At 52.8% G+C, this 10,833-nt stretch overlaps 1 long non-coding RNA gene across 1 annotated transcript; it reads left to right on the top strand.

Moving 5' to 3' along the window:
• The first annotated feature begins 438 nt into the window (after nt 1-438).
• On the top strand, nt 439-1,838 carry LOC119114650 (uncharacterized). The gene is made up of 3 exons (XR_005096046.1): nt 439-585; nt 1,045-1,194; nt 1,796-1,838. It is a non-coding gene; the product is annotated as an uncharacterized LOC119114650 (long non-coding RNA).
• Nucleotides 1,839-10,833: the final 8,995 nt, after the last annotated feature.

Below are 10,833 nucleotides of genomic sequence, written 5' to 3'. Positions count from 1 at the left end.
AGTTTGATACAGGAAGCTGGAAATTAACCATTTTTAATCAAATTGCGTTTTAATCACGTGGGCAGGAAACGGCTAATTCACATATCAGTGCTATTCACGGATGGCCTGAGGTTGTAAAGCGGAATAAATGTTGAGCTGTGTTTGGCCCAAATGATCGAACGGTGCGCTTAAAAGAAACACTGCACATTCTGACTTAGTCGCACGTCAAAGGGTTACCCTAGACATATTCCTTTCCGTCCAGGTGAAACATCCCAGTAGAGTGCTGCGTGCGTTACCAAACACCAATCCTGCGCTGGCTGTGCCCGATCACCGGTACCCCGTTGTAAGCGCCGTGTACCCTGTAGTACCCTGTTGTACGCGCCGCCGTGTTGGGCGGCCGGACGGCATGACGGGAACGCGGCGGCCGCCAGTATGCTACAGTTCCTCGCCTGGCCGCCAGGTGGTGGAGCTGCACACCAAGGCGCTAGCGCGGCTGGCGATCGAGAAGGAGCAGACGGACGCGGCCGTGCGCGCCGTCAGCGCCGAGCGTGACGAGGCCCGTCAGGAGGTGGCCAACGTCGAGTCAATGTTCGCCGACTTGCACCGGTGGGTGGCCGGCCGGCACACCTCGCCGCCCGGCTCGCTGGCGACCTCTGCTCTCTGCTCAATGTGTCGTATGACCAACGTAGTCGGTGTGCCCTAAAGCCCAAATCATCATCTCTGCTCCTTGTCACCGCTGCCGCTGGCCGGATTGCCGCTTGTTGTCAGCCGTTTAGTTCATATCGCCGAGAGCCGCTATGGGGCTTCTCGCACGTGCCATGCTTGGAAACGTGGGCCTTCCTCGCGGAGTGTTCCACGGCGGCTCCCCGCTGACTTAAGAAGCAGATGCTGTTTAGGGTTGTGATTCCGTTTCTCACCATTGTACACGCGATGAGCAGACGAGGCCCGCGTGGTCTGGCGTCACGGAACGCTGTGGCGCCGGCCACCGCCGTCCGGGCGATACAGCGTTCCGTCCACCGCCTGCACGGGGGCACCGTGTGACCTCGTTCCCCTCGCCGTCCGCAGCAAGTACGAGAAGAGCAAGAGTCTGATGCAGGAGAACAGGCAGCGGAGCGAGACCATCTCGAAGTCGTGGCAGTCGGCGCTGGACGAGGTGTCGCGAGAGAGGCAGCGCCACGACATGCTGCAGAAGTACGCCGAGGACACGCTGCAGAGGTGAGCCCGCGTGCCCCCCAGCCGCTCCATGCCTCCTCGCCGCCTGGTCGCCCTGCCCTCCTCTCCATCGCCAGCTGCTCCGCGCCTCCCCGCCGCCCGGCCGCTCTGCCCGCGCCCTCCCCGCCCGGTCGATTCTCGATGTGTATGTTCATTGTTCTGTCTCTGCTCGCTGGTGCACCACCAACGAAGGATTTTTGCCTCACCATTCGTGTTTTTCTTCGCTCGTCGACTTGATTTACCGCACCGGTATTTGTCTCGGGTGGGAAAGCTTCACGCTGGCGTGGCGTGTGTGGCACGCCCCCCGCCAGGCATGGTGCGCGCTGGAGCCGTTGGTCCCTGCAGTGACATCAATGAGTTGGCACGCGCGGCCCGTGGTAATGGGTGGGCCTTGGGCTCGTTGCGCGCCACCGCCGCAGCGCTGCCTACCATTGAGGGGCCCGGCGCGCCGCCCGCACAGTGGCGGCGCCTGGCGGCTGGCCTGCTCGGTGCCGGACCGCCCGCCGCGGTTGGTCCGGTGGTGAGCGTGTGTGTGTGTGTGTGAGGGGGGGGGGGGGGCGGTGCGTGTCCGGGAGACTGACAGGGTCCGCGCCCGTGGTCGCAGGTTGCGCGAGGACATGGAGCTGGCGGAGAAGAGTCACGAGACGAGCTGCTGCGTCTGACCACCAAGCTCCAGCTCCTGGAGAACCGCAACACCAAGCTCGAGCGCGAGAACCAAGAGGTGACGGCCATATGTGACGAGCTGATACAGAAGATGGGAGGCGCCCGGTGATTCCGACCGCGCATTTCCCGCCTCCATGATTGCTTCGCGTAGTGGCGCGGCGTGAGATAAGTGCCTGGAAGACCGCTGCGACGTCTTGCTGCGCTGAAGGCCTAACTGCTGTATTTTTATTTTGTTATAAATACGTGAATAATACAGTTAATAAACTTGTCCCCTATGTGTCATTTCCTTTGCTTTGACAGCACTCAAAGTGTTGCGAACTCGCGATGTGCTGTGTACGCGCGGTGATGCGGAGGATCTCTCGCGGCGATGGCTTCCGTTGGCCCCTGATCACTATCATCGTGCGAATTCAGCGTTGTGCACAGCGATGACTCGGTGTTGAATAGGACGTGTCAATAATGAACTTGTCCTGCCAGAACCAGCTCCTCGGCGTTATTTTCATGGCATTGGCCGGCCCCGTTTGTGTGAGACGGTGAGCCGGGGACCACGGCGGCGGTTGCTCATCGTGTGCTGGGCGCCGCGCGTGATGCGCGCCCAGCGGGTGGCGAAAGCTTGGGAGGGCTCCTGGCGCGCCGTTGGCGCCTTTTAAGTTTGACGCACGCTACTTTAATTGCTCACGAGAACGGAAAAATCTCGCTTTGGGGTCAAGAGACTGAAACATCTAAGAGGTTAAAAGAAAGAAAAGGTCGCAGGGGGGGGGGGGTAAAGTGGTAGCGAGTTACGTGGGTGTTTTACGGGAAGTTTGTGCGAAGGACTAAGATGATGATAAGCTAGGTTTTAAGTGGGTGTTGTTAGTGTCCAGTTGGCATGTCCAGGCTGTGTGGGAAGGTCAAGTGTTGGCTAAGGCAGGCGCATGACATCAGGAGAGAACTGTGGAGTGATCTGACTATGCCGTGGTCCTTGTGAGTGTAAATACAGACCAGTTGTAACAAGCGCGGCACTACCGTTTTGATGCTAGAGGCGAAACACGGGTTTAAGTGAGACTACACATGTTGCAGACCGGTCCCCAGAAGTACCTCTACAGCCTGCATTACAGCATGCATGACACTCAACCGTTTACCCGCCACCTGGTGGGGAATTTCGATATGCGTACTATGTACACTGTCGGCGACAAACTAGCCAGATAAATCCATATGCATTCGCCCTAGCATACCAACCTGCTTTTAACATTTTACGTTAGTCACGGATCTCGCCATCTTCCAACCACTGCAGGGGTATCAAAAACTTACGAGGTTTGAATAGCAGTGCAGTGAAATGCGGAACCCTCAGGTTATGCCGCAGAACACCGCGAATATGGACAGTTTTAGCTCGTTTTCGTGTAGCGATGGACATATCAGAATCGGGGCCGGAAAGTGTTCCGATAAGTTCGAGTGACGAACCTGCAGAAACGAGCGTCTTGAATGGCAAGACGTTGAGATCAGGCTATAGATGGCCGCACCCATACCTGCATGCCATGCTCTCCACCCATGACCAGAACAGCACTCTGAAAATGCAGTTATCTGATGGGGGTATATACTGCGGTGCTATGGTGACACCAGCCGGCGCGCCAACGTCATATCAGTGTGGCGATATATTCCAGTGATTGGATGCACCCGCTACAGCCCCCCCCCCCCCCTTGGACTAGGAGCTTTTCTATTTCCGTGCTGTTTGGAACAATATTTGTATATAGCTGAATCTCGGCATCCGATTTTGGAGCTAATAACAGACAACGCTTTGTTCCCATACAATTCGAATCATGTAACATCCGGACACCCAAGCAGAGACCGTGACCAGACAGGGCATTCCACCACAGACCGACGAGCGCAGCACACCCTCGTAATGTGGAATAATCTCAGAATGGAGTTGTAAGGTAAAATCGGGCTGTTGAAATTCGTGTCATTCCCAGACCTCTCCCGGCAACGGCCACCAAGTTGGATGCATTGCCTTCGGCGTTTTCGAGGTCATGCCGCAGGCCCTGTTTAATGGTACATGACATGAAATCAGATAATCGAGAGTTGATGTAACTTTCGTGATTTTGAACTCACCATGGCGCACTCATTTAAAGGCTTTCCATTTTTTACATTTTCGCCTCGTAGCATCGTCTCCTTTTTTCCACGATATACCTTACCATCTGGCGTATCAAAAGGCTTTGTTACTCAAGCCCAGTTAAGCTCTGTGCATTACATGCGCATAGGAAAATATAACAAGGAGCTATAGTGTAACTCTAAAAGGTAAACATTATTTAAGTGAATGGGTAATTCTGAGCTTGAGAAATCTGAGCTTGAAAATTCTTGAACAAAATTCTGAATTCTGAAATATTTAGCTAAGAAGTCGCTGCTTGCGAACAATCAGTTATTGGCCAATCAGTGCTGAATCAGTGCTATAAGCAGTGCTACCCTATGTTTTGTAGCAAATCTAGATATCGCCGCCATCTTCCTTGCATTGGCGCAGCCAAAGGCTCTGGTTTGAGCGCAGCTTTTCGCCGCGACTCTTCCGATTGTAGTTCTGGCACCTGGTGATCAGAGGAACTATTTTGGTCTTAAATCTAACAGACACCTCCATAGGCACCGACGCGTAGTGTCCAGCAGCGGTAGCTCAATAACAAGACAACCGGATAGCAGAGTGAATGTGTACGGTACGCAAAGGCAAACTAATGTCTACAGCTCTTTGATGCGCGAAGTGTTGTGCCTTTTAGCGTAATCCGCAAAAATTAGCCCCCTCGTTGTAAATCATGCTAGACCACCGTCGCAAATTCTGCCAGCTCCACTGCATCCCCGTATTCATCGTATCAACGGCAACGGCGCGATTTGATACAGGCATTTGGTCAGGAATGGTGGATTCTCACTGGACAACACCGCAGAGATCTGAGACTCCCTGATGTCATCAGGCTGGAAAATAACGGAGCTGAGCAAGGATCACTATCGTGTCCACGTGCCGTCCCCGCATTACGCGCGGCTGAAGAGCCTCCGGCGGTTTGATAGGCGGTAACGCCTGTTGATTTCACAGGCAACCATTCATTTGTGGCCCAGTATGTCGCGATAAGGATTTTTGGGGTGCGTCACAGTGTACCGTATCCCTTTTGTTGTGCACTGGTGGGAGGAGGAGGGAAGAGCGCGTGCTGTGTCGTTGGAGCTACCGCTGTATCTTTGATGACAAGGATTACAACAATGCTATGATGCACGTCTTCCTATGGCAACCGAAGCCGCTGATCCGGTCTGAAGAACACCTGGGCTTGAGGAAACGCTCGCCCTACATAATACATTATCTGCCGGACGGGTCTGTGACACATCATAAAAACAGCAAAACTACGAACGCATTATCAAGATTCCGAGAACATCATTCAAAATGTAAAAAATGCGGGACTGCGGGGCTGAAAAGTTTTTTGCATCATGGCTAGCTCACGCTTATGCAAGTTTTGGAGTCGGAACATTTGGCCGCAAGCTGCGGACCGCCAAACATAGGCATGCGGCGTAACCTTACGAAAATACCGTCCAGTTTTATCTCGGTGACCGTGGTTTAGAGAAGCAAAAAATACACTGCTGTTTTATGACTCCTGATTCACGCTACACAGCCGCAACCTTTGGCACTGATGAGGAACGTTGAGAGGCATATCCAGCAATAGTTTTAGGCGGAATCGGACGGTTCCAGTCGGCATGCTAAATCAAATGTCTAAATGCAGATCACACTGACGGGCGTTTCGAAGCTCGGACAGGTTTATGTCGCCCGTCTTTGGGCGGAGGAGGCGAAATTTACGGTTCAATTCCACGGGCGGAATTTAAAGCAGTCAAGGTGAGAAAGTCGGAGAAGACACTCAACGGGATGTCAGACTTATGTGACGTTTCGAGCACACTGGCGCGCGAAGCTGGTCTGGTATTGGCGCATTCACTCGAGCCGATGACTCAAAGCGCTGAAGATTGGGGTACATCGTTTTGGCTTCCTGAAGCTGGAGTAGCCGCCCATTTGCACGAAGGCAACGTCAGATCACTTCCCCTTAGCATCGCCCCAATTTTCGCTGGGCTGATGCTGGCGTGACCTTCATGAAAGGAGATGAGACTGTATGACCTCCGAGGGTGCTAAAATGGAACTGGAATTCAAGCTTGTTAATTGTAATTAAGGCTTGTGAGATCCGGGAAGTGAAACGTTATCCTTGACACGCAAAATTCGTTGGACCAACTGCGTACCGAGCGAGATGCAACACTCAGAAGCTACTTCCTGAAAAAGCTCGCCAGGACAGGCGTCGGACCTTTGGTTGCCTCGAACAGGACGAGAGAAGATTGCGGCCAAACGTCGTCGGCTGACGTCCGCCCGCGGGACGCTGCTGCGCCGTGCAAGGTGACGGTCCCACCGCGGCCGCCGGGCCCGGCGTCGGTCCGGCTGACCCGAATTCGGGCATTTCCGAGAGCAGCACGGCCGGATGGGCGGAGAGAGCGCGTGCCGGCCGTCGCCGAGATAACCAGCGGGCGGGCTGATGGGGGCTGCCGCGCCGGACTTGACATGGCAGTGTGACGCTCAGAAGAGAAGGGTGGGAGAGGGGGTGAGAGTCAGATGAGTGCGAGGCCAAGTTGAAGAGAGAAATGGACGTTATTTCTGTTCGCAAGTTTCTCGACTCTTGTAACTGATCGTGCACGCAAATAAGGAGTACACAATCGCAGGTGATGGCGGTCATTTTTTCACGGCGGTAAAATAATATATCTGACCACTTGGCGTCGAGGCTCTGTACTTGCGAAAACCGGTGAGCCTACGTGGTGCGACATAAGCGAGGATTCTACGTGGTGCGAAAGCCTGCATGACCGTGGAAGTGTCACGGTGCGAGTGTGAGGACTAGAGAAACCGAGAACAATGAGGAACGTCGGTGCTAGCGCCATCAAGCTGGAACGATGGCAGCCGCCTGGTCATTTGTCGCGGGTGGTGCCTCCTTGCTGAAATTTCAGGAGGCCCTGCCACGCCGACAGGAGCCTCCTGATGGCCAACACTGAAAGAAGTCCGTCAGCCCGAAGGGAGACCCCGATAAGGAGGACCGCGGCCATATCAGGCAAATATAAGGTTCCATTTCATTACATGCAAAATGAGACGCCCTTTTAAAAAGCGTAGGCGAAATCCCAGGTGAAAGTTTCTGTTAGAGACTGGAGCAGCCAGGCCCTAGACCTGTTTAGAAGGCTCTATATCTGTTTCTCTCCGTTGGAAAATCTCAACAACGTCTCCCCTGCGGCACCGAAAGAGAGAGAAATGTTTTCCATCGGCAGAACTGTGTGTTATAACAATGAGGGAAGTAGTGTTGTTAAGCTATTGTTATATGGGATCATGTATCCATTGCAGCCTATCTAACCCACTTACGACATGTTCTGTCAGCAGGGGCGAATCCAGAATTTCGACAAAGGGAGGGGGGGGGGGGTCACGCAACCTTGCGGGACCGCTAAGATTTGGGGCCCCTCCAAAAAAGAAAAGTCCTCGCGCCATGGCCATTAAATTCTAAGATTCTCAGAATGCCATTTTGCATACGGGAAACCCATCTTTCTGTGCGCAGTCATAGAAAACTAGGCGTGTTACTCATGCACATACATGGAGCTTATTCATTTTCTTCAGATCACAGTGAGTCCTGTCACTTTGAGGCGAAGTTTTTTTCGGAAAACACGGCAGAATAAGCAAAAATTGGCTGCTAAATAACATCAAAATCAAGCACGAACTTGATTTCTAGCTTATTTACAGCTCTCCAGCCGGTCGATGTGTTTAGCTCATGGATGATGACTAATGCAGAGCCTTTGCTTTGCCTGTTTTGAAGGAGTTCAAAATAACGCAGCATTCAAAATGCATTAAAAACGTAATTCACAAGCTTCATAGTTGTCACAAAATCCATAACCGACGGAAATGACACAATACGACTTGGGCGGCGTGCTGAAGATCGCACGTAACACTTAATCGGCGCGTATCCGACTGCTGCTCTAAGACTGGGGAACCACGCCCAATGTGGTGGGCCCCTGACCGATCGAGAGTGTCCCGACAGGCTGACATATAGAACGAGCACAGGACCCTCTGAGGAAAGGTAGTACATATGACTTAATGCCTCTAGGCGACCAAGAGAGACCGGACGGGCTAATAGAAAAGGCCTCGATAGCATTAAAGGTTCCTCCGCGAATGATATCAAAGGGAAAACCCTGGATCAACGTGGAGGGTCCATGAGCATCAATTGGACCGGTGCTTCGCGTTATATGAGTCTCAGCAACAGCACAAGACCTTATGAGCAGGTAGAAAAATCCGAGACCATTATGAAACAGTCCGTGAGCAACTGAGCGTACCCTGGCATATGGATGGGGCCGAAATGTGAAGCAAAAGCGCATAGAGCTTTTCGGGCAAATGAGAAGAATCCGCGGAGTGCCCCAGATCGATCAAGAGTGTCCCGGCATGTTAGCAGATAAAGCCCCAACAGCAGCGCAGTGCCCTACGAGAGATCATGGCAACATCGAATTCCCCTAAACGAGCGAATTGACCCGACAAGTGGACATATAGGGCCCCGGCAACCGTGTAACGCCTCTGGACAACGTAACGAGCCTCAAAACATCCGCCAATCACCACCCTCTCAATCAGCGAAAATTCACTTCGTCTTCTCACGGGCTCTTTCTTTTGCTTGTGACTGCCCTTAGTCGTCTGCAGGCCCAAAGACGTCAAATTTTGTTGTGTTTTGTGTTAGAAAACTGCGTTTGTTCGGCCGGTTACGGGCCCCTTCGGAGCCTACAGGTCCTCTCGGGGCACAAGGGAGAGCATGGTCCCGTGCCCTCCCCCCCTTCCCCTCTTCTGGATCCGCCACTGGCCCGATCAGCATAATAGATAGGGCCCCGCCAGGAATATAGGGTCATGCATTCAAACGAGAAGTACCTAAGACAAAATATGAAAGGCCCCGGAATGATGGAGTGTGCCGACGAGAAGGTTAACAGATGGGGCCTCTGAAAAGAACATGGGATCCTCCACCCGAGTAAGAAATATCTCCGACACAATGTGGAAGGCCCTGAGCGATCGAGTGCACCCGAGCAGGTTAACAGATAGGGGCCTCGACAGAAGCGTAGGGCCTTCCATTTAAACAGGAAGTGCCCAGGACCCAATGTGAATGGCTCCCGAACGATCAAGTGTACCCGAACAGGTTATCAGATGACCCCGAACAGGACCGTGGAGCGCTACATTCAAATATCAAGACTCAAAGTACAGGGCCCCCAATGCACCCGGCCCCCAAACCAGTGTGCCCGAGGAGGCAAACAGACGGGTTCCCCAATAAGAGTGTAGGGCCCTCCAATTGAAAAGGAAGTGCCCAAGATACAAGGTGAAGGGCCCCGGAGCGATCGAGTGGTCCCGAGTAGGCTAACAGATGGAGCCCCTGACAGAAGCGTAGAGCCCTCCATTCAAAAGCGAAGCAGCGCCGACATAATGTACGGAATCCCGAACGATAGAGTTCGCCAGAGGAGGTCAATAGATAAGACCTACGACGAGAGTGTGGGGCCCTCCATTCAAACAAGGAATACTCAAGACCCAGTGTGGAGGGCCTCCGAACGACCGAGTGTATTCGAGCAGGCTTTCGGAAGGGCTCTACACCAGCATTGGGACCTAAGTAAGTGATAGAAATTGGGAGGGGCCTAAACTAATGTATAGAGCCGATGAGTACATCGTGAGTGTATCAGAAGGGTAATCAAGATCAACGTGAAGGGCTCCTGAGCAGCCGAGATGCCCCGTCAGTTTAACACATTGGGTTCTCGTGTTGAGCCTTTCGGATAAATGGGCAGAATCCGAGGAAGGCCCCTGGGTTCCCGGCACGCCATCAGGAAGGGCCCCAGCAACAGCGCAGGGCCTTCCGAGCAAACGCAAAAAAATCGAGGACAACGTGAAAGGCTCCTTGACGATTGGATTGACCCTGCAAGTGGACGTATGGGGCTCCCAGAAACAATGTGGGGCATCTGAACAAGATAATTAGCGTTGAAATGCTCTAATCACCACCCTCTCAATTAGTGAATAATTATACTTGTCTTCTTGTGTGTCCGTCACTTTCGATTGTTCCGCGACTTGTTCCTGGCTGCCTGACATCTCAAAGACGTCCAATTTGATTGAGGTTTGTTTAAAAAAGCATTTGTTCTTCAATCATCTGTTCGGCCGGCTTTGGGCCTATTCGGAGCCTATAGGCCCCTTTGAGACCCAAGGCGGAGGTGGGCCAATACTCTGTGTCCCATCCCCCCCCCCCCTGGATCCGCCCTACAGTCAGGCCACACAGATCCAGCTTTGTGTGCAAAGGCTCCACTCGTTATTTTATAACCACCTTAACAAAATACGAAAGCGAAACAAACAGTGCTAGATGCCACCTGCCAAACTGCACCAAGTATCAACTAATGGATCTGAGACGTGTCAAGGCAAGTTACGTAAGTTCAGCTCGAATATTATTCCCGCAAGCATCCTTAACTGGGCACAAATGATGTGATCTTGCATGACTAGACGCATTTGCATTTCATGGAATCAAATCAACCTTACATAACATAAAAGGGATCGCAAGCAGAGACGTACGTAAGATTTCACAGTGTTGGGGGGGGGGGGGGACATGACTCGGAACTGTTCACTGGCAAACAAGTTTAGCGCGCCACTGCCGCGTCGAGTTTGTTGTGTGCGGCGTAAAACAACATCGCAGGTTTTCGAGCTTTTGTACATCCTTTTTGGATTTTTAAATTATCAACAGTTAGTCCCAATCATATCAATGCATGCCATAAATATGGAGGGGGCAGGGCCACATGCCCCGGGTCCTTCTATGTGCGTAGTCCCTGATCGCAAATGATTGCAGGGCCTTTGCAGGACCTCGTGACGCGCATTGTACCACGTAGCACGTAGCATTGTTCCACGTTACGTACGTAGCAAGAATATGGGTCACTAGGTCCTGCATTACGGCCAAGCGCTCGGGCGCCCGTGTTTTACCGCGG

Source organism: Pollicipes pollicipes, unplaced genomic scaffold, assembly GCF_011947565.3.
Source record: "Pollicipes pollicipes isolate AB1234 unplaced genomic scaffold, Ppol_2.1 Scaffold_2722;HRSCAF=3186_pilon_pilon_pilon, whole genome shotgun sequence".
NCBI classification, from domain to species: domain Eukaryota; kingdom Metazoa; phylum Arthropoda; class Thecostraca; order Pollicipedomorpha; family Pollicipedidae; genus Pollicipes; species Pollicipes pollicipes.
This window is presented reverse-complemented; position numbering and strand designations above follow the sequence as displayed.